This window comes from Colletes gigas, unplaced genomic scaffold (assembly GCF_013123115.1).
Source record: "Colletes gigas isolate AHSC1104 unplaced genomic scaffold, ASM1312311v1 Colletes_gigas_Sc00041, whole genome shotgun sequence".
Classification (NCBI taxonomy): domain Eukaryota; kingdom Metazoa; phylum Arthropoda; class Insecta; order Hymenoptera; family Colletidae; genus Colletes; species Colletes gigas.
The window spans coordinates 890,371-915,926 of NW_025106670.1; the positions used below are offsets into that span (position 1 = coordinate 890,371).

The 25,556-nt window shown below is 36.5% G+C and overlaps 1 protein-coding gene across 2 annotated transcripts in view; it reads right to left on the minus strand.

The window, feature by feature from the left end:
* The window catches only part of LOC122402895 (semaphorin-2A), a 680,389-nt gene that overhangs the window by 531,254 nt on the left and 123,579 nt on the right, over positions 1-25,556 (minus strand). For both annotated transcript variants that reach the window (XM_043406053.1, XM_043406054.1), the window contains one exon: positions 22,293-22,502. The gene's annotated coding sequence lies outside the window, so the exon portion shown is untranslated. The remainder of the gene's footprint in view (positions 1-22,292; positions 22,503-25,556) is intronic.

The following is a 25,556-nucleotide window of genomic DNA, read 5'->3' on the forward strand; positions in this document are numbered from 1 at the left end:
AATGAATCTTTATGCAATATTAGAAATAGAATATTTTTTCCTAATACACAGATAATATTTCTTTCATATTATGAAAGAAATATTTTTTTCTTGTTATAAAATGAATCTTTATGTAATATTTGAAGTAGAATATTTACCTAACCCAGACCTAACCCAGACCTAACCCATACCTAATCTAGATCTAATCCAGACCTAACCCAGACCTAACCCATACCTAATCTAGATCTAATCCAGACCTAACCCAGACCTAACCCATACCTAATCTAGATCTAATCCAGACCTAACCCAGATCTAAGCTAGACTTAAGCTAGACCTAACCCAAACCTAACCCAGACAAGAACATTTCAAATGACGACTAAAGGATAGTGAAATTAGGAGATTTTTTTAAATAAAATTCGAGTATTATTCAAATACTATCCGATTGCTCAGCTATTCTTAACTATTATAAAAAGTTGAGTGCATAAATCGAGAACCATCGATACAAGTTAGAAAACAAAATCATTTATAAATCTTATTGAATAAATTTGATAAAAGGGTTGCTAATAAAGCTAGACCTAACCCGGACCTAACCCAGAAATTGACATATTGACAATTTTGGAACAAAGTTGACCATGTTATACACAAATATTTGGTCTTCTATTGTCCTACTAGGGCGCTGTGCGTCGTATCGAGCAAAATACTCTGTTTGTAACGTCGTATCAACGCATAATGCGTGTATTTCTCTAAATTCGAAAGCACATTTCGCCTCCATCGCCATACGTTACGCTTTGTCACGCTTCTGCGTGTAACAGACGAAAACCGGGGCAAGTCAGAAATATCCGTGACGTGCTGCGATAACTTTCACGCACCCTTCGTTCTTTATAGTCGCGTACGCCGACCGGTGGAAATGCTTTTACATATATCACAGTCTCGAAGTTCGATAAGGGTGGAGGACCCGAAGACACGGGGCTGATTCGACCCGGAACTTTTTCAGACTGCTTCTTGGGAACTTGGTCGATTAACGGGGGAACGTGTACGTGTACGTGTTCTTCGCTAGCCACGAAGAGACGGAGAAGCTTCGAGTTTGAGCTCGCGTAGTCCCGGTGAACATGAAAATTGTAGCCACACAGCACCGACCGCCTTCTTCCAACGCCTTCTCTACCTGCGCCATCCACCTCACGTGCAGACCACGACGTCCTACGGTCTTTGCACGGTGCAGGCAGGGAACCGAGGTTTCCTTTAAATATTCATTCCGCGTAGCGGCTCTGCCCTGCCCACTTTAATGTTCTCCCGTTATCCCAGACACTGTTCTGCTTTTTTGCATATGAGCGGGTACGTTTTTTCTTCTCCTACGGCGCCAGAAGGAGCAGGAAGAAGAATCGCCGGGGAAACCGGGGGGAGGGAGGGAGGGGGGGGGGCAGACTCGAATACCCTCGAGGTACAGATTTAATATTTATTCCTGGGAGAGGACACGCCGCCAGAACGGCCCGCGAAACTTCTGTTCGCCATTATACGCCACGTAGATTCTCTCTCTCTCTCTCGCCGTTTCTTTCTTTATTTAACGGCGTCGTTGCGCTCGTTGTTGCACGCCTTGTTCCGTGGTTTAAGCGCGAACCGTATAGTCCGTTACCGGGGTAACGGTAGAATTTAATAGTAGCGGGAGATTCGTTTGTCGTAATTGCCCTTCCGGCGCGGTAAAAGTCGCTAACTCTCACAAAACGGATTTTGTCCACGGAGCTAGAATTCGATGAATTTCGAGTCGAGCATTGCAAGGATGTCAGGATTTAGATATCTGGGCAGTTTAAACTTAACTATAGAGGCAGGACCACTGTGAAAACCTAAAATAAAGTTTTTTTTTGTTTTTCGATAGATTGGAACAGTAAGAGAATAATTAACAATGTTATTAACCATGTCGTTAAGTGTTCAGAAAAAAATATTCATTCAAAAATAGTGCAAAATGACGACGCTGGAGCCATTCTCAGGAAATCAGGGAATGATGTCCTTTCTGTGGATGCATCGACGCTATGTTAACGTAGTTTCGTTTAAAAATGCATCTAATTGAGTACAAACTCCTTCTAATGATGTTTGATAGTGTATTAGAGGAGTTAGAAATCGAAACATAATTGAGTAGCGCAGGTATAGTACGGGCCAAGATATAGCAAGGTCGTAAAGTCGAGTAGGTGACAAAGTTCAAGATTTGAAGAAACAATATGACTTTCTAGCCCCTCTAATATTAAAAAAAATAGATTTCTGTGAATTTATAACGAATTTTCTGATGTACCCTCAAAATGGCGAAGGTATGTTACCCGATATATCCAGAGATTATCAGTAAAAGAAGCATCGAAGAATCTACGCGTTTGCAACGAGAGGGGTTGGTCTACCTTTTATGATAGTCGAATTCAATTTGTAAGGGATGTATTCTGTACGATACACGAGACCTGCGCGATACCTTCTTTTGCATTCTTAACGTCGATATCCTATCAATACTTTGTTCCTCGAATCGTCCCCTCTGGCTCTCCTTCGTTCGGATGTTTCGAGCCGCGTAACCAGCTCCGTGTTTTTTATTTCCGGACGAATCGATGTTGTCGTGTAGCTACATACGTGTTTGGTCCATGTACTTACCGAAGGGACGTGCATGTTCGTCGTTGCCAAGCACAGAGATGCGCACGTGGGGTTCCCGTAATCGCGACGGGCTCAGGTGCGCCGTGACCGACCCATTGACACGTAGGCGTCGTTAAAGGGAAAAGGCAATCGTGTCTCAAAGGAGCCATTATTTCGACGTCGTGGCGCACCGGTAACACCTTTCATTGCTTCCTCTTTCACCCAAACCGGCGACGCTCGTTTAAACCACCTTCCTCTAATGCCGCGATCAACCGTACGTTGACCGGTGTCGCAGTAAAAGTAACTGCCCCGGTTGTTGTAAAGCTTACCGATTACCTGTAACCCCCGTGAGATCGGAAAAAGGGGGACCGTGTTGCGGTGAATTCGTACCCCGCGATCGCGATAAAAGCTGGATTAAAAGGTCCTCAGAGCCGTTCGAGCGCAGGAAAGACGTTTCGCGACGTAATCGGATAAATTACTTTGAAAACACGACCATTTGATCTTTGTCGTACCTGGAATATTACACAAATTAGTTTCTGCAAATGTAGATATATTATTTAGTAAAAAAGCGCCACGAATATTTAGTCCTCTCATGATCTTTGCATCGACTTGCTAATTCTTCGTATAAATGCAACGAGGGTAGAAAACTAAGCAACCAGAATCGTTTACATTTGTTTCCCCGTCCACGTTTAGCCTAAGTAGTTCCTTTCATCGCTGTTGTGCAACAACGAGGCAACCTTGCGCTAAGTTCACGGATTAATTGGCTTAACCGATGAGCATCGATCCAATTCTTTGCTACCCTCACGTTTTCTGGTAATCGCGGGTTATCGCGCCTCCCCGCCTTTCCCGTTTCCACCCTCGTCGGTATCACGGAACGTGTAATCTTTCACTGGCACCGTATTTCTCCGCATACGTTTCTTTCCTCTCTGTTTCCCGTCTGTCGCGAGTTTTAATTCGATCACGAGACGTCTCGAAAACGTATTCTGAGCGAGTCGAATCGTTTTTGATTATTTAATATACGTCGTTCGTTTCACCAGGCTCTATCGTGTCAGGAAGCATGGTTTTTATACCTATTTTTGCCCTATCGCCTCGATGTTATCGTTGTAGGTAATCACGTGTACGTGTTTGGGGTTTCTTCTTTGGTTAGTTCAAACATTTCTGGTTTAGAAACTTGTTTTTATCGTCTCCCGTGGGAGAGCTAGGTCGATTATAGATATGGGATTATCCAAAGTCCGAGACTATCCAAATATTGTTTGTTACTTCGTTGACTAGAGGTTACCTACTGTTTCAGTCACTACCCCGCGCAGCCAGCTGCGATCAATACAACCCCAAACCTCGGTTCGCGTATTTCCGAACCCAGTTTACCAACCGGTCGACGAAAACGCCCGAAATTCTATCGCGGAATTGCTATTCGAGGAATCCTGAGAACTTTTGCGTTGCACGTTGTTTATAGCAACACATTTTCTGGAAATAGTGACTTCAATATGGACTGTTCGTAACAAGTAGATATTCCTGACCTCTTTTAAATTTATAAGAAAATTGCGATGAAGGCGTGTAATCGCGTTATAGGTTGTTTATGGTTAACCAAAGTTCGTGGATAACAAATTAATTCAATTTCAGGTATTTCAGGAAGTCTTTGAAATGTCGAAACATTTAAACAGACTTGAAGAAACAGTACAGTGTCATGATATTACTCTTTGTTGGCACTTCGTGACAATTAAACGTACATTTTGGTCGGTAATTGAATACTGTTTAGGCTGGAATTATGAAAATGTTCAATTCTTGGGGTTTACAAGTTAATTGAGGAATTTAGTTTTAAAAGTAGCTCATGGATCTAGGACAAATGTTCTAATAGTTATTGAACTAAAATAAATTTTCCAAATCAATGTCTTGAAGTCGCCAATAATATCTAGAGCAGAGAAATTACAATCTCTTTTAGGTAAATTGCTGATATAAAATTGTTCATTATTGGATATATGTATGTAGATAAGAATTATTTCAAAATACATCTCAAGGCCATATAAATTCCATAAAATTAAATGACCCATTGTGAGCATTTATTTTCTTCCAAGCACTCTACTTAATATTAAATATGGAACATTCAATTTCACAAAATTTGGTATTTTATTATCTGAAAATTCCTTTACTTGACCACTATTGCCTCTTAAAATAAATAATAGAGGTTTACTGATATTTATTCTCGAAAAGAAAATTCTAGTAATTGCTAGATAATTTAAATTTAGGTCTAGCTTAGGTCTAGCTTAGGTCTGGGTTAGGTCTGGATTAGATCTGAATTAACTCTGGGTTAGGTCTGGGTTAGGTCTGGATTAGATCTGAGTAAACTCTGGGTTAGGTCTGGATTAGATCTGAGTTAACTCTGGGTTAGGTCTGGATTAGATTTGAGTTAGCTCTAGGTTAGGTCTGGATTAGATCTGAGTTAACTCTGGGTTAGGTCTGGGTTAGGTCTGGATTAGATCTGAGTAAACTCTGGGTTAGGTCTGGGTTAGGTCTGGATTAGATCTGAGTAAACTCTGGGTTAGGTCTGGGTTAGGTCTGGATTAGATCTGAGTAAACTCTGGGTTAGGTCTGGATTAGATCTGAGTAAACTCTGGGTTAGGTCTGGGTTAGGTCTGGATTAGATCTGAGTAAACTCTGGGTTAGGTCTGGGTTAGGTCTGGATTAGATCTGAGTTAGGTCTGGGTTAGGTCTGGAAGAATTATCATATTTAAAATTCAAGATTTAAGAGACTGGATTTACCGATACCAATTGCATCTATTTTGATTAAAACTCATCATACTGTTGGTTACACTAAACTTCAGCTTTTCTTTCCATTAGAATATACATTCCTGTCATTCTATTAATCAAATTTAAAATAAAGTGCTAGTAAATAATATTGATGAGTTCAGTGACTCGAAACATGGAATTTGGAATTGGAATTGTTTAAAATATCTTGAGCTTTTAATTTCCAATCATTTGCTTGGCATATTATGAGAATATTAGTTATTATATGTATAATCTGCCTGTATCGAATTACAATTTACACTGGTTGATATGCATATAATGAACACAACGTGAACGATGACCTCCAATACGATAATATTAAACTCTTTATGTGTCTTTTTATCATCCAACCCGAAAAGAAGGAACGTATTTGTGAATAAATATTTTTTACAGAAAGAACACGTGATCGTGTGAATATTACAACTTTCCCTACACATAATGCAAAAAATCGAAGTTGCCTCGTAAAATATTATAGAAAAAGAATTGGTCATTTGACTGGTGACGAAGCGTTGATAGGTTTAATATATTATTATAACACCGAATTCGTTCCGCGTCCATATTTATGCATATTTCCTTTGACTCCTGGAAAAGGAACTTGCTTTTTATTATCCAATATTTGTGAATAAATATTTCTATTAAAAAGAACACGTGATCGTGTGAGCATTACAACTTTCCCTACACATAATGCAAAAAATCGAAGTTGCCTCGTAAAATATTATAGAAAAAGAATTGGTCATTTGACTGGTGATGTAGCGTTGATAGGTTTAATATATTATTATAACACCGAATTCGTTCCGCGTCCATATTTATGCATATTTCCTTTGACTCCCGGGAACTTGGTGTAATTTAATTAACGGTAGAAGAACGGACGTGCATGTTTGCGAGCGCAATTAAAAGCAGCGCTGACGGGTGCCCTGAAAGCGTTCTCGCCGCGATTCCACCCTAAAATTCGAGTATTCTCGGGTGTCATTTCCAGGTGAAGAAGAACGTTCTGCCCCCTTTGGAATCCATTACCCGCGAGAGCGTTTTAACATTCAGAAAATCCGTTCGGCTCTATTTGCTATCGTCCGATATTGCCTATCATTTCGCGGGAATTAATGAAACGTTATCGTCCCGTAATAATGGTAATGAGCGCGCTTTATATCTCCGCGGAAAAGCTAGACGGCAATTGCACATCGCCGACGCGAAATGGGCACACCGATTACGCTGGCAAAACACACACACACACACACACACACATACGAATCCGCTTTCAGAACGCGTGCACGAGGCAACCGAATGTCGTAACGCCGCGCACGTGCGTCCGTTGCACCGCGGAAAATTGCACATGTAAATCGCGATCTTTTTCCCCCCCTCGCGCAGAACGCTATAGAAGCTCCTCCCCCAGCCCTCTGCCCCCCTTTCAATTGCATGATGCGATCTAGGAACGCGCGGTTACGCGGAAAAGAGTTCGATGATCATACCGAAATTGCAACAACGTCGAAAGCTCCTTTTTTCGCGAGAATCTTGGAAAAACGGAATAAAGAAAAATGCAATCGTAACTTCCACCAAGGTACTTACAAACCAGCAAATTTGGACACATTTTGTTTGAAGCTGGAAAATTATTTCGGACTTTATTATTTCTATTTTTCAAGTCTTCTAAGAAAAGTTCCATTATTTTCTCTTTAGCTCGAATGAAGTATCTTCAAATGATTATTTGGACTTTATTATTTCTATTTTTCAAGTCTTCTAAGAGAGAAGTGCTATTATTTTCTCTTTAGCTCGAATGAAGTATCTTCAAATGATTATTTGGACTTTATTATTTCTATTTTTCAAGTCTTCTAAGAGAGAAGTGCTATTATTTTCTCTTTAGCTCGAATGAAGTATCTTCAAATGATTATTTGGACTTTATTATTTCTATTTTTCAAGTCTTCTAAGAGAGAAGTGCTATTATTTTCTCTTTAGCTCGAATGAAGTATCTTCAAATGATTATTTGGACTTTATTATTTCTATTTTTCAAGTCTTCTAAGAGAGAAGTGCTATTATTTTCTCTTTAGCTCGAATGAAGTATCTTCAAATGATTATTTGGACTTTATTATTTCCATTTTTCAAGTCTTCTAAGAGAGAAGTGCTATTATTTTCTCTTTAGCTCGAATGAAGTATCTTCAAATGATTATTTGGACTTTATTATTTCTATTTTTCAAGTCTTCTAAGAAAAGTTCCATTATTTTCTCTTTAGCTCGAACAAAGTATCTTCTAATGATCGTTTATTTAAATTACTGTATTGAAATAGAGTAATAATTCGATATATAGAGGGAAATTAATTATCTAAGAAGATTTTAACTGTTTTTGCTTCAAACAAAATTGTAAATTTATTAATTTATAACTGCAGTAAATGAAAACAATTTCTTTCTAGGAGCAAATGACAGCAGTATTGTATTTAAAAAAATCTTTCTTTATATTTGTCTTGTTGCTACAATTGTTTCATTTTCAATAGATTTTTCAGGAATTAATCGGTAAAAAAATACCATCTAAAATTTCCTTCTAGAGAACAATTTTAATATTTCACTATTCATATTCATAATGTAGTGAAATATTACAGCCAAGTTTGTAACAAATTATAATAAACTAAAAGACTATAATAGAATTAAAAGACATTTTTTTTTTCTTTAAAAGAGATTGGAATTTAATGAATTTTGGAAAAATCGTTTCAATGGGAAACACTTCGATTTATACGAGAGAAAATAATTCGATATAGAGGGAAATTAATTATGTGAGAAGATTTTAACTGTTTTTGCTTCAAACAAAATTGTAAATTTATTAATTTATAACTGCAGTAAATGAAAACAATTTCTTTCTAGGAGCAAATGACAGCAGTATTGTATTTAAAAAAATCTTTCTTTATATTTGTCTTGTTGCTACAATTGTTTCATTTTCAATAGATTTTTCAGGAATTAATCGGTAAAAAAATACCATCTAAAATTTCCTTCTAGAGAACAATTTTAATATTTCACTATTCATATTCATAATGTAGTGAAATATTACAGCCAAGTTTGTAACAAATTATAATAAACTAAAAGACTATAATAGAATTAAAAGACATTTTTTTTTTCTTTAAAAGAGATTGGAATTTAATGAATTTTGGAAAAATCGTTTCAATGGGAAATACTTCGATTTATACGAGAGAAAATGATTCGATATAGAGGGAAATTAATTATGTGAGAAGATTTTAACTGTTTTTGCTTCAAACAAAATTGTAAATTTATTAATTTATAACTGTAGTAAATGAAAACAATTTCTTTCCAGGAGCAAATGACAATAGTATTGTATTTATAAAAATCTTTCTTTATATTTGTCTTGTTGCTACAATTGTTTCATTTTCAATAGATTTTTCAGGAATTAATCGGTAAAAAAATACCATCTAAAATTTCCTTCTAGAGAACAATTTTAATATTTCACTATTCATATTCATAATGTAGTGAAATATTACAGCCAAGTTTGTAACAAATTATAATAAACTAAAAGACTATAATAGAATTAAAAGACATTTTTTTTTTCTTTAAAAGAGATTGGAATTTAATGAATTTTGGAAAAATCGTTTCAATGGGAAATACTTCGATTTATACGAGAGAAAATGATTCGATATAGAGGGAAATTAATTATGTGAGAAGATTTTAACTGTTTTTGCTTCAAACAAAATTGTAAATTTATTAATTTATAACTGTAGTAAATGAAAACAATTTCTTTCTAGGAGCAAATGACAGTAGTATTGTATTTATAAAAATCTTTCTTTATATTTGTCTTGTTGCTACAATTGTTTCATTTTCAGTAGATTTTTCAGGAATTAATCGATAAAAAAATACCATCTAAAATTTCCTTCTTGAGACAATTTTAATATTTCATAATGTAGTGTAATCTAAGATTCTAAGATCAAAAAATAAGATTCACGATCATTGACGACATATACTATTTTTAATTGCTGCGTGTGATTGTCTATCATAGGTACAATCGTTTTCAAAATTAAACTATTTTCACACCTACTGAGAGCTTTACTCACAGAATTATTCGTCGCCAATTATCGAACAATTTTGGTACGAGATAAAAGTTATTTCTATTAACCAGTACGCTGATAAAGTATTTTACGCATACGGTTTGCTTCCGCCCGCGAGCTTATCCCAGTTCGGTATATTCTATTCGACACTTCGGAGACTATGACGTGCATACTAAAGCGATATCCCAGCCCCCGAAACTGGCGGATCGCTTTCAGTAGTAATAGCGAACGAAGAAAAACGTGGTACATGCGAGACACATAAATATGGTCCCTGTTCGCCGGCATTAGGAGCTTATCGTTATTCCGCACACGTTGGCCGTTCGTCGCAGCCCACAGGCACTAACTACTTGCGTTACGAGTCGACCAAGACCTCCCAGCCCCCCCCAGATAAACAACAGGGGGGGGAACGAGCACCGGCTACGATCGTCGCCATTCCACGAGGCCTACCTCTCAATGGCTATAAGCATTTAATTTGCATAGAAACGCGACTAACTTTGGCTATTAAACGTTCTGCGCCTTGAGGCTCACGCCAGCTTTCAATTACCCCAACCAGCAAATCCTCCAGGCTCGCCCTCTTCCTTCATTGCTGATTCATGAAGGATTGATACTGATTGGACAGTCGAAAATATAGATACGTGCTATTCCCTAGATATCTCGCGATCGTTAACAAGTGATCGACAAATCCGTTACACTGCATAAGATCATCGGTATTACGTTTCAGTGTTGATTAAAAGTTAATTGTAGATTCATTTCTGGGGGGTTTTGGTCTGTTAACACATTACCGACCGATAGCCTATTAATCGACTGTTTTACCGGCCAACGCTTACCGACCGATAAAACAGTTGATTAATAGGCTATCGGTCGGTAAGCGTTGGCCGGTAAAACAGTCGATTAATAGGCTACCGGTCGGTAAAGTGTTAAGGGACGATTTCGTTCTATAGTACTTGTTTTTTGTATTGTAATTGGAGCAAGGTACTTTTACTTCATAAAAATTAGTTTTACATTTCTCAAAGTAGAACAGCAGTTTTTTAGACATTTGTATAGACTTTCATGGGTCGATAAAATATTTATTTGCTATACGTAGCGGTGTCTTAGAGTTTCAGCTGCAACTACATACCTTCGCTATTGTAAATAGCTCTGGCACGATGGCTCTTTTCAGGAACCACTTTCCATCATCCCTTATCACTCGGCGCATCTGTGGCTTCTCATTTGAAACCATGTATGAGCTTCTCTTTCTTGATCTTTCATTTCTTCCCTCTCCTTATTCGTTTCTTCGGTTTCCTAACCTTCATCCCTTTTAATCTCACCAGCTTTTCATGGGTGGAAAACCGTTTCTTCCGTGTTTCTCATTTAGAACAAATTCTCTGTTTCTACATATCGAATTAATACCAACTGAATCGCTATCTTCGTTTTCCTCGATTCCATTTCCATGTTCTCTGTTACATAGTTCTGTTTACTTTAAAAAACCGTGTTTATCATGTGCAAATTATTCGCGACTGATATCGAATTATTTTCTCTCGTATAAATCGAAGTATTTCCCATTGAAACGATTTTTCCAAAATTCATTGAATTCCTATCTCTTTAAAAAAAAAGAAAATGTCTTTTAATTCTATTATAGTCTTTTAGTTCATTGTAATTTGTTACAAACTTAGCTGTAATAAATCTAATGATCTTAGATCTTTCTTAGTTTTTGAGTGTAGAATGATATCAATGTTGAGCCGTTCTCAAAGTACTTTTTCCAAGCAACATTTAAAAGTTTCAAGGTATGTAGCAATATCTTTAAATCTGGGGAGCCGTTAGGTCGCGATTAACGCACGAAGACTCTCAGACACGAGGAACAGACAACGAAGACGACACGAGAGAAAGGCGTAACCCCATCCCGGGCGAAGGGTCTGCTGTTTACACTTAACTTTATTGCTTTCCGGAGAAATGCGTGTGGCTGAGTCAGCTTGGAATTAAAACCCCTTTCGTGAGGCGCGGCTATCAGTTGTCGCTGATCAGCTCGGATGCGGATGAGGAAAGGAACAGGGTTCGAGAAGGGGGCCCACAGACGCGGACCCCCTCAGCAACGGTGAACACAAAACACGAGTTGTTTAAGGATCCAAGGGCTTGATATCGGGTGGCCCTTCGAACACGAACACGAACACGAACACGAACACGAACACGTGCGTACCAGCAATATTCGTAGCGGGGATGACGATAGCAATCTCTGTCGTCAGAATGGTATTCGATCGATATATGCCCCGCCAACATCGACACTGACTAATAAAGAATGTACACCTTGTTGGACCCTTTGCATGGTCGTTCCGTTCGATATTCCGAAATTGACGAAGATAATATGTTTAATTTAATAAAAAACAAAATTTGTCAGTTTGGGGGATTTCTAAGATTTTAAATATACTTCATCAACGATTCATACAAATTTGAAAGGGAGAGATATTGTCTCGAAGCTCGAAAATTAGAATTCTAGCTTGAAATAATTAAAAAACAATCGAGCATTCTCATACGACACCAATCTACCGTGTTATAGGGGGGGGATTACTCTATTATTATCGGATCCACAATTTCGAAACAGGTTTATAAAACACCCCCTCTTTGCTACCCCTGTAATTTCGATCTATGGTTTATCAGACTCAAAAAACTTACATTTTATATTCTGTTGCATTATTTAGTGCACAGGGATCAATGCCACAAATTATTGTCTATATTTCTTATGTTTTTTATTAGATTACTATCTTCATCAATTTCAGAATATTGAACGGTACGAACTTATGGGACGACCTAATAATATCCAACGTATTCTATCGGACCAATATTACTAATAACTTGAAAAATAATATTCTAGCTTTATATGTATTCTGATTTGATTTTGTGCCACTTACTCCACAAAATATTGACATGTTATTACGAATTATCTTTGCAAAGCAAATTGCATCGTGTAATTATAGTGATTAAATGTGCACGTGGAACGGAGTTTGTTTTTAATAAATATTTCAGAAACAGGCAATTACTCCACTTCGTTTTCGTTTATGAAACCTTATTAAGTAATGCTCATTAATCATCTAAATTGCGTAATTTAATTGTTTACCTCGCGCTTTGTTTCACACATATATAACATGAACAGTAACATTGTAAATATTCCTCTATCATTGTGTGCTACGAATAATAGAGATTTGCTCTTTATATAGAATTATTAAACTTGTAATATTCTAAATTTTATGCACTTTTTCTTGGCCCCAAAAATACGATTAAAAGGTTCCCAAACTTTTCGTAAGAATAAAAGTCGAATTCCGCGAAATGCATGGATCTCGGAACCGAAAGAAAAAGGAGAAGAAAGTTGTGTACCGCGAGAATCAAGCTTTACGCGTGCTCTCTCTATGCCTGCATTATTTTACGTACATATTTCCCTTGTGCTAACAATCCGCAGTTTTTCGGGGAAACGTGTGTGCTTGGTATTTGCGCGAGAAAACGACTTTCCCCCAGAGGCGAACTTTTCAAGTATTTCTTTTTAAAAATATTTGCTGTGGAATATTAAATAATTAGAAATAATCAAACTTTGCTTAAAACTCCTTTTACAATAACATTAATCATAAAGTTATTACACAAATAACAGGTATATAAATTCAATTTTTAACATTATTCATAGTAAGCTTTTATACATTAATATGACACTTTGTATATGTTTATATCATAAAGAAATAAGTTTGAATTTAATTTTTAACATTATTCATAGTAATGTTTTTATACATTTTGTATATGTTTATATTATAAAAATATAAGTTTGAATTTATAATTACAAACAGGTTAGTTTTACGTATACATTACTTTATTATTGAATAATTTTACTAATATTTATGAAACGAATGTTGAAACAATGAGAAATAAAACTTGTACTTGCATCTATTTATCTCTTTCAATTTTTCCTTTTCTTTCTCCTAATAAAAAAATTATATTAACATTGCTTTTAGACTATATTATAATATAGTATATATACAGGGTGTTCGGCCACCACTGGTAAAAATTTTAATGGCGGATTCTAGAGGCCAAAATAAGAGAAAAATCAAGAATACCAATTTGTTGATGGAAGCTTCGTTAAAAAGTTATTAACAATTAAATTCAAAGATTTCAAATCGTTCTGGAAAAATTATTTTCGGTTGCGGGGGTCAACTACAATCATTTTTTATCATTACACATACCTCCGAAATCGTACGCACTTTCGAGAAAAAAAATAGAGAAGGTGTGAAATTATTCGAGAAAATTAAAAAATTGCAAATCGTTGTGGACAAAATTATTTTCGGTCGTAGGGTTCGATTACAGTCATTTTTGGTGAATAGACATACCCCCGAAATCTTGCGGATTTTCGAGAAAAAAATTCGAGAATGGGTGAAATTTTTCAACGGAAAAAAAATTTTCAAATTGTTCTAAAAAAATTATTCTCGATTGCGGGGGTTAATTGCGATCAATTTTGGTGAATAGACATACCCCTGAAATCCTAACCATTTTCGAGAAAAAAATTCGAGAAGGTGGATAAATTGTCGTTCGACAGCCACAACTTTGAACGTTAATAACTTTTTAACGAAGCCTCCATCAACAAATTGGTATTCTTGATTTTTCTCTTATTTTGGCCTCTAGAATCCGCCATTAAAATTTTTACCAGGGGTGGCCGAACACCCTGTATAGTCTAAGGAAATAATTTGTGAAAAATGAAAAGAACGCTCCCCAACAATGAAAAGTGATCACGAACCAGTGTGAAAAATCGCCATGATTGGGAATGAACGTGATCACGAATCACAAGTTTAAAGAATTTCTCGAACTTCCTGTCCACCCGTTACATCTATAACGATTTGGTCAATAATTAAATGGAACCGCGTTCGAAGAAAACGTTATTGTAATTAGTGCCGGGCGATTGGAAGTCTAAATCAAATTTCCGACGAATAGCGGCGCCGATAACGATTTCAATTTAGATACGGATCCGTGGAAAATTACGATTTCGAGCCAGTGTCCCGCATCAGATTACGATTTACGATGAAACTGATTCGGAAACAATCGTTTCGGGCAGTGAATGGCGGGAGAAAGTATTTCGCTCGCAGCCGTCGGAACTTCCAACGAAATGCCCGATTTTGTTCGATTGAACGGGCCTCGAACGATCGCGCTGTTTAACCGATCGCCGGTGAAAAGCCTAAATGAGATTCTGCAGGCGTGGCGAAAGGGCGCGCATTTTTTCAGTTTCAGCCGGTTTCGCGTGGCTCACTTCCAGTTTTTGCCTTCGTTTCTCCCCACCTTTTTCTCTCTAGCCTTTTTGCTTCGACCACGCATTTTTGCCAATTTATTTCTTCATTATTGGACGCCAGTTCCCGCGTTCAATGGCTGATCCTCGTTAAAAAGGGGGGGAAAAATCGATGGGGGGAGGAACTTAGACGCGAGCACGGAAATTTCATTTCGCGCGAATTTACGCGACCATCGTGCGCCGCGGCGTGCTGTTAAAGGACCTGAGAAACACATTTTCCGCATTTATGGAGAGTGATATTTATTGAGAACATATTTCACCGAGCTAAGAGAAGAAACTGTGACCGTTCGAGTTAAAAATAAAGCGGGGGGGTTTTATGTGCGCCCCCAGTGTTGCAGGATTAACGGATTACCGATCAATAACATCTAAATTGTCCCCCCCCAACGTTTAATCCGTTTGCGCGGGAATTCATTCCGACCGATAATAATATGTATTGTTTATTTTTCATGTGTACGTACACGTATCTGTGTCGCTGTATTGGGAATTTATTTTCCATATTCATCGTCGACGTTGGCGGGTATTAATTTTGAAACATTTTGATGGAGAATAACTTGTCACGATAATTTATAAAACAACGAGCAAAAAAATTATTTGAAAAATATTTTCAACTAGACGTATTTTTAAAATCGAAATTTAACAAACTTAACGCACAACACCAACGAGCAAAAGTAATCTCGCGATGAACGTAGTTATCGCGAGGAATGGGAGAGACGGTTCAGGAGGAGGCAAGAATAAGCGTAAACAACTGTGACTGAATTACAAAAACCAGGCAGTAAGAAATTATAAAGCCGGCAAAGTCGGAAATGGAGCGAGGAAAGTGTATACTTTTATTCCGCGGTGAATTTACAATTCATGAACAAAAAACGCAATGAACCGCTGTATTACTTTATACGACGAACAAAGTTACCGAATAATTGGTGGAAAAGCTATGCAATCTAAAATAGAATGTTACTAAAACATAATGCATACTATTTCTAAATGGCATCAATATAAAACGTGACTATAATTTGTACAGAATTAAGAAGCTTTTTGGAAAAAGGGTTTGTAAACAGAAAATGATGAATTAAATAAATTGTGACGAAAACCGCTGGGAAAAATTTTGTTGGGGGATTCTAGAGGCCAAAATAAGACGAAAATCAAGAATACCAATTTGTTAATCGAGGCTTTGTTAAAAAGTTATTAACGTTCAAAGTTGTGGCTGTCGAACGACAATTTATCCACCTTCTCGAATTTTTTTCTCGAAAATGGTTAGGATTTCAGGGGTATGTCTATTCACCAAAATTGATGGCAATTGACCCCCCTAGGTAACCATAATTTTTTCAGAACGATTTGGAAAATTTCCTTTTCGCCAAAAAATTTAGGCATTTTACCCCCTGTTGATTTTTCTTAAAAGTTGTTTTTCATTTTTAATAATTCCATTTGAGGCCCTATAGAAAAGTTGTCTAATACTTTTTTGTAGGTGCCCATGAGCTCTACTTCAGAAAAAAGTTTCATTGAAATGTGTTCACTATTGTCGGAGTTATGGCCGTTTGAAAATTGAACTATTATTATGGGGTTTTTCTAACTTTACGGGGTCAAGGAACAACTTTTCGAATATTTTTGCGATTCGTACATATTCTTCACTAAAATACGCGTAGTTTGCTTTTTGAAACATTAAAATCGTCCAATCCGTTCAGAAGTTATGGCATTTTAAAGATTCCCATGAAATTTTCGAGCAACATAAATTACATTTTCGATTAGGAATTTTTTTCTCGAAAATGGGTGGAATTTCGTGGATATGTGTAATGACCAAAATTGATTATAATTGACCGCTGCGACCAAAAATAATTTTTTTATAACGATTTGAAATTTTTTAATTTTGTCGAAAAATTTCACACCTTCTCGAATTTTTTTCCAGAAAGTGGGTAGGATTTCGGGGATAGGCCTATTCACCAAAAGTTATTGTAATTGACCTCTGCAACCGAAAATAATTTTTTTAGAACGATTCGAAAAATTTTTTTTTCGCCGAAAATTTAAGACACCTACACACTGTCGATTTTTCTTATAAATTGTTTTTCATTTTTAGTAATTTCATTTGACGTCCTATAGAAAAGTTGTCTAATACTTTTTTGTAGGCGCCCATGAGCTCTACTTCAGAAAAAAGTTTCATTGAAATATATTCACTATTGTAGGAGTTATGACTTTTTGAATATTGGACCATTTTTATGGGGTTTTTCTAACTTTACGGGGTGAAGAAACAAGTTTTTCACTACTATTAGAATTCCTACATATTCTTCGTCAAAATACGCGTTGTTTGCCGCTTCGAACATTAAAATCCTTCAATCCGTTCAGAAGTTATGGCATTTTAAAGATTCGCATGAAATTTCAGGGAAACATATCAACGTATGATCAGACATCATTGGTAAGGAATTTTTTTCTCGAAAATGGTTAGAAATTCGAGGGTATGTGTAATGACAAAAAATGATTGTAATCGACCCCTGCAACTGAAAATAATTTTTCCAGGACGATTTGAAATTTTTGAATTTCATTGTTAATAACTTTTTAACGAAATTCTTGATTTTCGTCTTATTTTGGCCTCTAATACCCTGTGTATAATCTTGATAGGACAATTTGAGTTTGATCTGACAGTCAACGTGTTAAAATTCAAAAAATCTAAAAAGAAGTTAAGGAAAAGGAACAGTGTAATATGTTTATCAGTGCTAGAATGTGTAAGAGATTATACATATCAGTTCCATGCTATTGATAGAACGTTAGTATGATGTCGGTAAGCTTCTTGCTTTAAATAACAGCTCGAAGGTTACGCAACATTGATACGACTAACTCCGTACAGAAGTCATTGGCACTTGAAACCACAGCGTGACTTGTTGATGTGACCCATTTCTGCTGGTGAACGACCACGAACCCAACTGTGTTTCATGCAAACACACAGACGGTGTATGAAATTTCCTAGAGACGATAGAGGAATAACTGATTCAACAAACGATTTACCACGAAGAATAAAATATCTAATGTCACTTAATTTTATAAAGAATAAACAATAAAATGGCAAAAATGTCTTGTTTAGTTACAAAAAGAATCTTAAAAAACCCCTTAATAAATCATTTCACAAAGAGGATTAAATTGAACTCAACGCCAACATGTGCTCCCATAGACAGTCGCCCGCGAAGAAAAGAAATATGTAAATTGAAACGATAGAAGAATCCCCTCGTCGATTTATAGCCTCCTGGCTGACGCATCAAAGGAATCCTTCGGTTTTTGGGGTCGTATCAATTAAAATTGGTTACGGTACGTTCGAGAAATCTCCCAGCGAGGTCTGTCATCGAGAAGGGGCCATCGATCCGGACGGATCGCTCGTAAAATAAAGATTTGGCCAAGAGGGTGGATCGTGGTTTTTTTCGGAGGGTTAACCCCGTAGTGTATCCACACTAGCTCGCGTACTTCGATACCGAAGGGGCGGATCGGCCGCGCTCGACCTGAATACTGATTCTCGACGGACGCATACATTACCAGCGCGGATAAAAGACATTTGCATTTTGATGGACCGTGCTGAGTGCATTTGACGTTTCATATGCATTCCTTCCGTCGTCCTGGCGCGTGCGCGGCCGCCAAAGTGTGAAAAGAATCACCCCCTGCAGCACGGTTTATCGCACCAGCGCCAAAGGTATTTGTATTTATTCCGAACACCGTCGACGAGGACCCTTTTGAATATCTCCGCGCGAAGTACCGAGCCTCGAGAGTAAATTCGTCGGAGGATCGAAGTAATTTTAAAAATGCACAACTACCTCCAGTAAACCGAGAAACGAAGTTGAGGAAAGATGCACGGAAGTTCGACCGTGTGGAATAAGATTCCGCGGGAACGACTCTTCCTTAACGAAGTTGCAAAGCGTTTCGCGAGAAGGGGAACGGAAGCTGAGGAAATACGAGCAACTTTTACTTAATATAATTAACGGGCTCTCATAAAGCATCCAACGAAGAAATTTCCAAACTTTTCAGGCATTCGTTCCAATCTGAATACGGAAAACCGTAACGAGCATTGTCGGAATTAAAACGCTACTTTTAAAGGGGAATCGAAATTTGTATTTTTTTTTTATCAAACTTGCTTTTGCTCGCAATTTCCTCTGTGTGGATGATGATTAATGCAATTTTAATAGAAATATTCTACAGTATGATCGATTTTGTTATACAGGGTGTTCGGCCACCTCTAGCAAAAATTTTAATGAGCGATAGTAGAGGCCAAAATAAGACGAAAATCAAGAATACCGATTTGTTGATGGAAGCTTCGTTAAAAAGTTATTAACAATTAAATTCAAAAATTTCAAATCGTTCTGGAAAAATTATTTTCGGTTGCGGGAGTCAGTTATAATCAATTTTGGTCAATAGACATACCCTCGAATTTCTAACCATTATCGAGGAAAAAATTCGAGAAGGTGTGAAAGTTTTCGACAAAATTAAAAAATTTCAAATCGTTCTAAAAAAAATATTTTTAGTTGCAGGGGCCGGTTATAATCATTTTTGGTCAATAGACACACCCTCGAATTACTAACCATTTTCGAGGAAAAAATTCCTTACCGAAAATATGTCTGACCATACAATTGATATGTTTATTTAATGTCATAACTCGTGAACGGATTGGACGATTTTCATTTTTCAAAAAGCAAACTACGCGTATTTTAGTGGAGAATATGTACAAATCGCAAAAATATTCGAAAAGTTGTTCCTTCACACCGTAAAGTTAGAAAAACCCCATAAAAATGGTCCAATTTTCAAACGGCCATAACTCCTACAATAGTGAACATATTTCAATGAAACTTTTTTCTAAAGTAGAGCTCATAGATACCTACAAAAAAGTATTAGACAACTTTTCTGTAGAGTGTCAAACAAATGTATTAAAAATGAAAAACAAATTTCTAAGAAAAATCGAAGGGGATAGGTGCCTAAATTTTTCGGCGAAATTAAAAAGTTTCAAATCATTCCGAAAAAATTATTTTCAACCGCGGGGGTCGGTTACAATCATTTTTGGTCAATAGACATACCATCGAAATCCTACCCATTTTCGAGAAAAAAATTCGGATAGATGAAATTTTTTCCGCGAAAAAAAAATTTTCCAAATCGTTATAAAAAAAATATTCTCGGTTGCAGGGGTCGATTACAATCATTTTTGGTCATTACACATATCCACGAAATCCTACCTATTTTCGAGAAAAAAAATAGAGAAGGTGTGAAATTATTCGAGAAAATTAAAAAATTGCAAATCGTTGTGGACAAAATTATTTTCGGTTGTAGGGTTCGATTACAGTCATTTTTGGTGAATAGACATACCCCCGAAATCTTGCGCATTTTCGAGAAAAAAATTCGAGAATGGGTGAAATTTTTCAACGGGAAAAAAATTTTCAAATTGTTCTAAAAAAATTATTCTCGATTGCGGGGGTTAATTGCAATCAATTTTGGTGAATAGACATACCCCTGAAATCCTAACCATTTTCGAGAAAAAAATTCGAGAAGGTGGTTAAATTGTCGTTCGACAGCCACAACTTTGAACGTTAATAACTTTTTAACGAAGCCTCCATCAACAAATTGGTATTCTTGATTTTTGTCTTATTTTGGCCTCTAGAATCCGCCATTAAAATTTTTACCAGGGGTGGCCGAACACCCTGTATATAGTCACTTAAAATCGTACACCGTGATGCTTACTAGATATTTGCTCGAAAAACACTTTTATTATGCATTTACAGGGAAGATATTTTAGTTACAGGTGCATTAATATGTTTTTATTTAATACATAACACGTAATTTAGTTTTTAAATATGTTAAGCAAAAATCATGTTACCCAGTGCTGTAGAATTTTCTTATCGTATTAAAATGAAACTGTGTTATAAGAATCCGTGTTGTAGGAGGGTTACATGTATTCCAGAATAAAATTTCTATTGACCCTGAAAGGATGTGCAATGTTGAACCAAACGTCGAAAGTATTTTTGTATTCTATTTCTAAGTTATTAATATTTCTCATAAGTTTCCAATGCAATAGTTTGGATAGCCTTGAGTTATGGCACGTTTTGGAAATATCTCGTATCGGTTTACAATGCGATTTTGGGCCCCCGTCGCTGTTCATTACGTGGATACTGTTAGCTGCGTTCATATTTTGCCGCTCGTCAACTCTTGCCGCGTATAAACAGAGCCGCTATGTACAAATATCGGAGCGAGGAATGTTTGCCATGAGCATCGGAATATGAACGTTGTCTAGAAATTATTCATGGTCGCCGATATCAAAAGGTTCCTGACGGGCTCGCCGGGAATCAATTCCCAAAAACGTCGATATCGGCTCCGAAACCGTGATAAATACACGACCGCGGTCACAATGGCCCGAAAGACACAGCAAAAATCACCCATCGATGAATATAACATAAAAGAGACAGTCGAATGCACGTGGAAATTTTTCTCTTCGACGTATCGCGATAATTGGCGTTTCAGATTTGCTTAATTTACGGAGTAATCGAAAACAATTAACGGAGAACACGCGTGTTACGATTTACGGTGTATAATGAATCATACGACGAATTGCAAGTCATATCGACTTGTACACGATTTTGCCATACACGTAACAACTTGTGCAACACTACAAAGAAAACACTTTTGAGAAAAAAAATCGAGTAAATACTGCAATTTTTAGACGAAATTGAAAAATTTCAAATCATACTAAAAAAATTATATTTAGTTACAGGGGTCACTTATAATTATTTTTGGTCATTAGACATACCTTCGATATTCTACCCAGTTTTGAGAAAAAAATTCGAGAAGGTGTGAAATTTTTAGACGAAATTACAAAATTTCAAATCATACTAAAAAAATTATATTTAGTTACAGGGGTAAATTACAAGCATTTTTTATTATTAGACGTATTCTTGAAATCCTACCCACTTTCGAGAAAAAAATTCGAGAAGGTGTGAAATTTTTAGACGAAATTGAAAAATTTCAAATCATACTAAAAAAATTATATTTAGTTGCAGAGGTCAATTAGAAGCATTTTTGATTATTAAACATATTCTTGAAATCCTACCCACTTTCGAGAAAAGAAATCGAGAAGTTGTGAAATTTTTAGACGAAATTAAAAAATTTCAAATCATTCTGAAAAAATTATAGCTAGTTACAGGGGTCCATTACAAGCATTTTTGGTCATCAGACATATCTTCGAATTCCTACGCACTTTCGAGAAAAAAAATCGAGAAGATGGACAAATTGCTGTTCGACAGCCACAACTTTGAACGTTAATAACTTTTTAACAAAGCCTCCATCAACAAATTAGTATTCTTCATTTTCGTCTTATTTTGGCCTCTAGAATCTCCTATTAAAATTTTTTAGAGATAGCTGAACACCCTGTATAGATATAAATTGAAAAAAAAAGAAAATATTCGTATGAGAAAAATTCTTGCAAATTCTTGCAACGGTGTTATTATTAAAGGATTTCGATTTAGATGTACCTTTGTAGGCTCGTAAAACAGTCGAAAATGATACGTATTTGATATAATTGCGGTAACTCAGCTTACATTTTTTATTATACAAGTCGTTACGTGCATGGCCACTTTAAGCAACGCTCAAGAGAACTTAAAGTCGACTTACCTTTACAGTTGCACTCTTCGTTATTCGACGAACTTTTCGAAATGCAGTCTTGGTTTTTCGCAGCAACTTTCAGGATTTCCTGACCCCTCTTAAAGACGAAGCGTTAGTTCACTTCATGTCACCGTAATTGCTGTCACAGAACACCCTCGCGCGAACAAAGTTGCATCATCCTAACTCCCGATCGGTGAGCCCTCCTCGAAGTTACCATGTCTGGAAAAAGAAGGCGAACGAGCTGAAGGAAAATCACTGGCGAAGGGACTTAAAACACAAGAGGCTCGTTAGAAATATTGAAAACTGGAATATGTTCGAGAACGAAGCTAGTGGTTGCTATACATTTAACCTGTATTACTTTCACTGGGAACATCAGTCAGATTTCATGACGAGTTGTAGAGAATGCTACTTAATAAATAACCGCTGGCTTACTTTTCTACCTGTGGTAAATAGCTTTTATCGTAAGAATAGCGACTAAAGTGAAGCTAAAGTAATTTTGTACTTGTATTTAGACCATTATTATTCTCGAGGAATTATAGAATGGGAAATAAAATCCTCAGAACCACTTTCCAATAATCGTTGCACTTTATTTTCTATGTTTTGGAAGAGACATACTTTGACTATGAATTTTCCAAGGGAACTGAACTGCAATCGAACGGAAAAACAATATAGCATAGGAAGATATAGCATCTCTATCAGAATAGGAAACCAGTGGAATGAGATTCATTTTTGTACTTGGTTTTTAATCATAAATTATAATGGTAATTATTTAGAACATTTCGAACAACTTTAACCAAAGACAGAATAACCAAATCAAGTAAATAAACTGTTGGAATTCTCAGCTAGTAGTTGGTGAATGCATTGATTATCCGTGTATCGAGATGAAAAGAGTACTTTGCATCTTACGGTGGTCTTTTTACCGTTCAATTTTCCATTAGTTCTCGTGTTCGATAATAACGGATCTGTCGCTGAGAAGCACCGGGCCAAAACGCTTTTAGAACCTCGCGAAGATACCGCAACGATTCCCCAGCACTTCCGGCACGATCCCCGCCCAAAGGCATGCATAATACAGCAAGCCTTTTCGCGCCCGAGCAACGTACACCGAGCATTATCTCCCGTTTACGAGCAAGCAAACCGGCAGAAACTTGAGCCGTGAAACGGGGAAAATGACTCCTTTGACGCGTTGCTGGAAAAACTGGGCCCCCCGACGAGGGGACCAAGGGGGGAGCCCAAAACGGGAACGAGACGAGTTCGTAGGCGAAACTTGCCAACCCGAGGGAATGCTCCGAGAAGCTTTATAACTTCGACAATCTTAAATCGACGGAACTACCCTGCCCGGTGGTCGCAAGGGCTGTTGGGGGAGGAACGAACCAAATGGAACGGGGGTGAAGGGCGAGGGCAAGCGAATAAGTGAAGTTGGGAAGCAGAAATGTGAAAAATAGCTGTGTGTGTGTTGTAAGAATTGATAGGAATAGGGTGGCGTTGGCAATTATGCTTTTGACACTCTCTGTTGCCTCCTTTTTTACATTCCAAAAGTTTGAATCTATAATGAATTCATTCAGACGATTTTAAGTTTAAAAGAAGGTTGAAATCATTGTTGATTTTCGTCTCATTTTGGCCTCCAGAATCTCCCATTAGGATTTGATTTTGGTTAGCTTTAATTTCCACTGTTCCATTACCTTAATTTTTGCATGGAAAATAAGACTTTAGGTATATCATCAGGATCCATTAAACTGTATTTTAATTGACGAGTTCGTCTCTCGAATAAATTAAAATTCCCAATCAAGGTGTCCTTCACTACCCTTTTACTTTTACTTGTGTAAATTGTTTATACAATAACATAAAAATATAAGCAAGCAAAAGAGTACGGAGTTTTTAGAATCTTGATGATTACTTTTCCTTGTATACAGGGGATTAATGAAGCACTACAGCAATAAATACTTAATTAGCACACGCGACATCACATTATTCCTATGAGATAATTATCGTTCCAACTACCTTGGCCTATTATTTATTATTGTATGCTAGAATAAAATTGTGGACGATTAATTGAAAGAGATCTGTGTTAAGATATCAGTTGAAAGAGCCTATAACCGTAATGATATGTGTTCCCTATAAAATAAATGAGAGGAAACGTAATAAATATTCATTTGATAATATGGAAGTGGAATATGGCCCTTTGTTAACGTTAGGAAAATGTGGAGCAATAAAATTACCTCATCCAATATATGAATTTTCTTGTTACTTAATAAACTGTTATATTTCTATTGAAAAAATTAATCTTTGTTAATTCACAGCCATGAATTTTCTAACGAATTTTCTTGTGTACGTTTACAACAGTTAGAGTATCTTTATTATATGCAAACATTGTTTGAAAAATGTTGGAACAGTGGTTTTCAGCTTTCGTAAAATTCACGTCATATTTTAATAAAAAATTGTTTAGTTTTCTGGTACTGTTCTAGGAGAAGAATTATTATTAGACTGCGGATCTTTATGCAAATAAAATTAATAAAATGGGAGCTTTGTAAATGATTGTTTCAACCCCTAAATATAATAATTGGTATCTTACGTGCTTCTTATATTTTTGCATATTAAATTCTGTAGTTTTTCGAGGATTAAAATTCCCCATAAATGCATAAACATCTGCAGTCTAATTATTATAAATTATATTAACATTCATTGGGCCTGTGATGTAATCATGATAGTCGTTTGGGGGACCATTAAATTTCCAACAATCACACATACTTTGCTAGTAGTTTAAATATTATTATAAGTTCCACAATTCAAGAAAAGTTACTTTTCCACGTTCTCTATTTTTTTTAAACCTAAAATCTCGAAACCTATAGAACCATATTCTGGATTTATAAACTAATACCTCAACAAGGTTCTAATATTTATTTGAAATAGTACTAAACGAATTAAAATGAATAAAGACCATTTTAATTTGGTCTGCGACTAAATACAGGTGAATTAATTACATAATGTTGTCTTGTCTCTTCCAAAAAGAGAAAGTTTCCTTTCATTTTTCGAAACGCAAGTCAAGAGGGTGCAGAGCCGTGTCTCTTCGTGGTCTAACGTCGCCATGACTCTCATAACGCCATTAAATGTCCCAAAATAACGAATACATAAACGTCGAGGGGCGGGGGGAACTAACTTTTATCGGGGATGAAATGGTTGCAGAGGTGGTAGGTGGCAAAGGAATCGACAGTCCGCGTAAATTTAATGAAAAATTTGCGACGATCGCGACGTTGTCGTCGATGAGGCGGCAAGCGA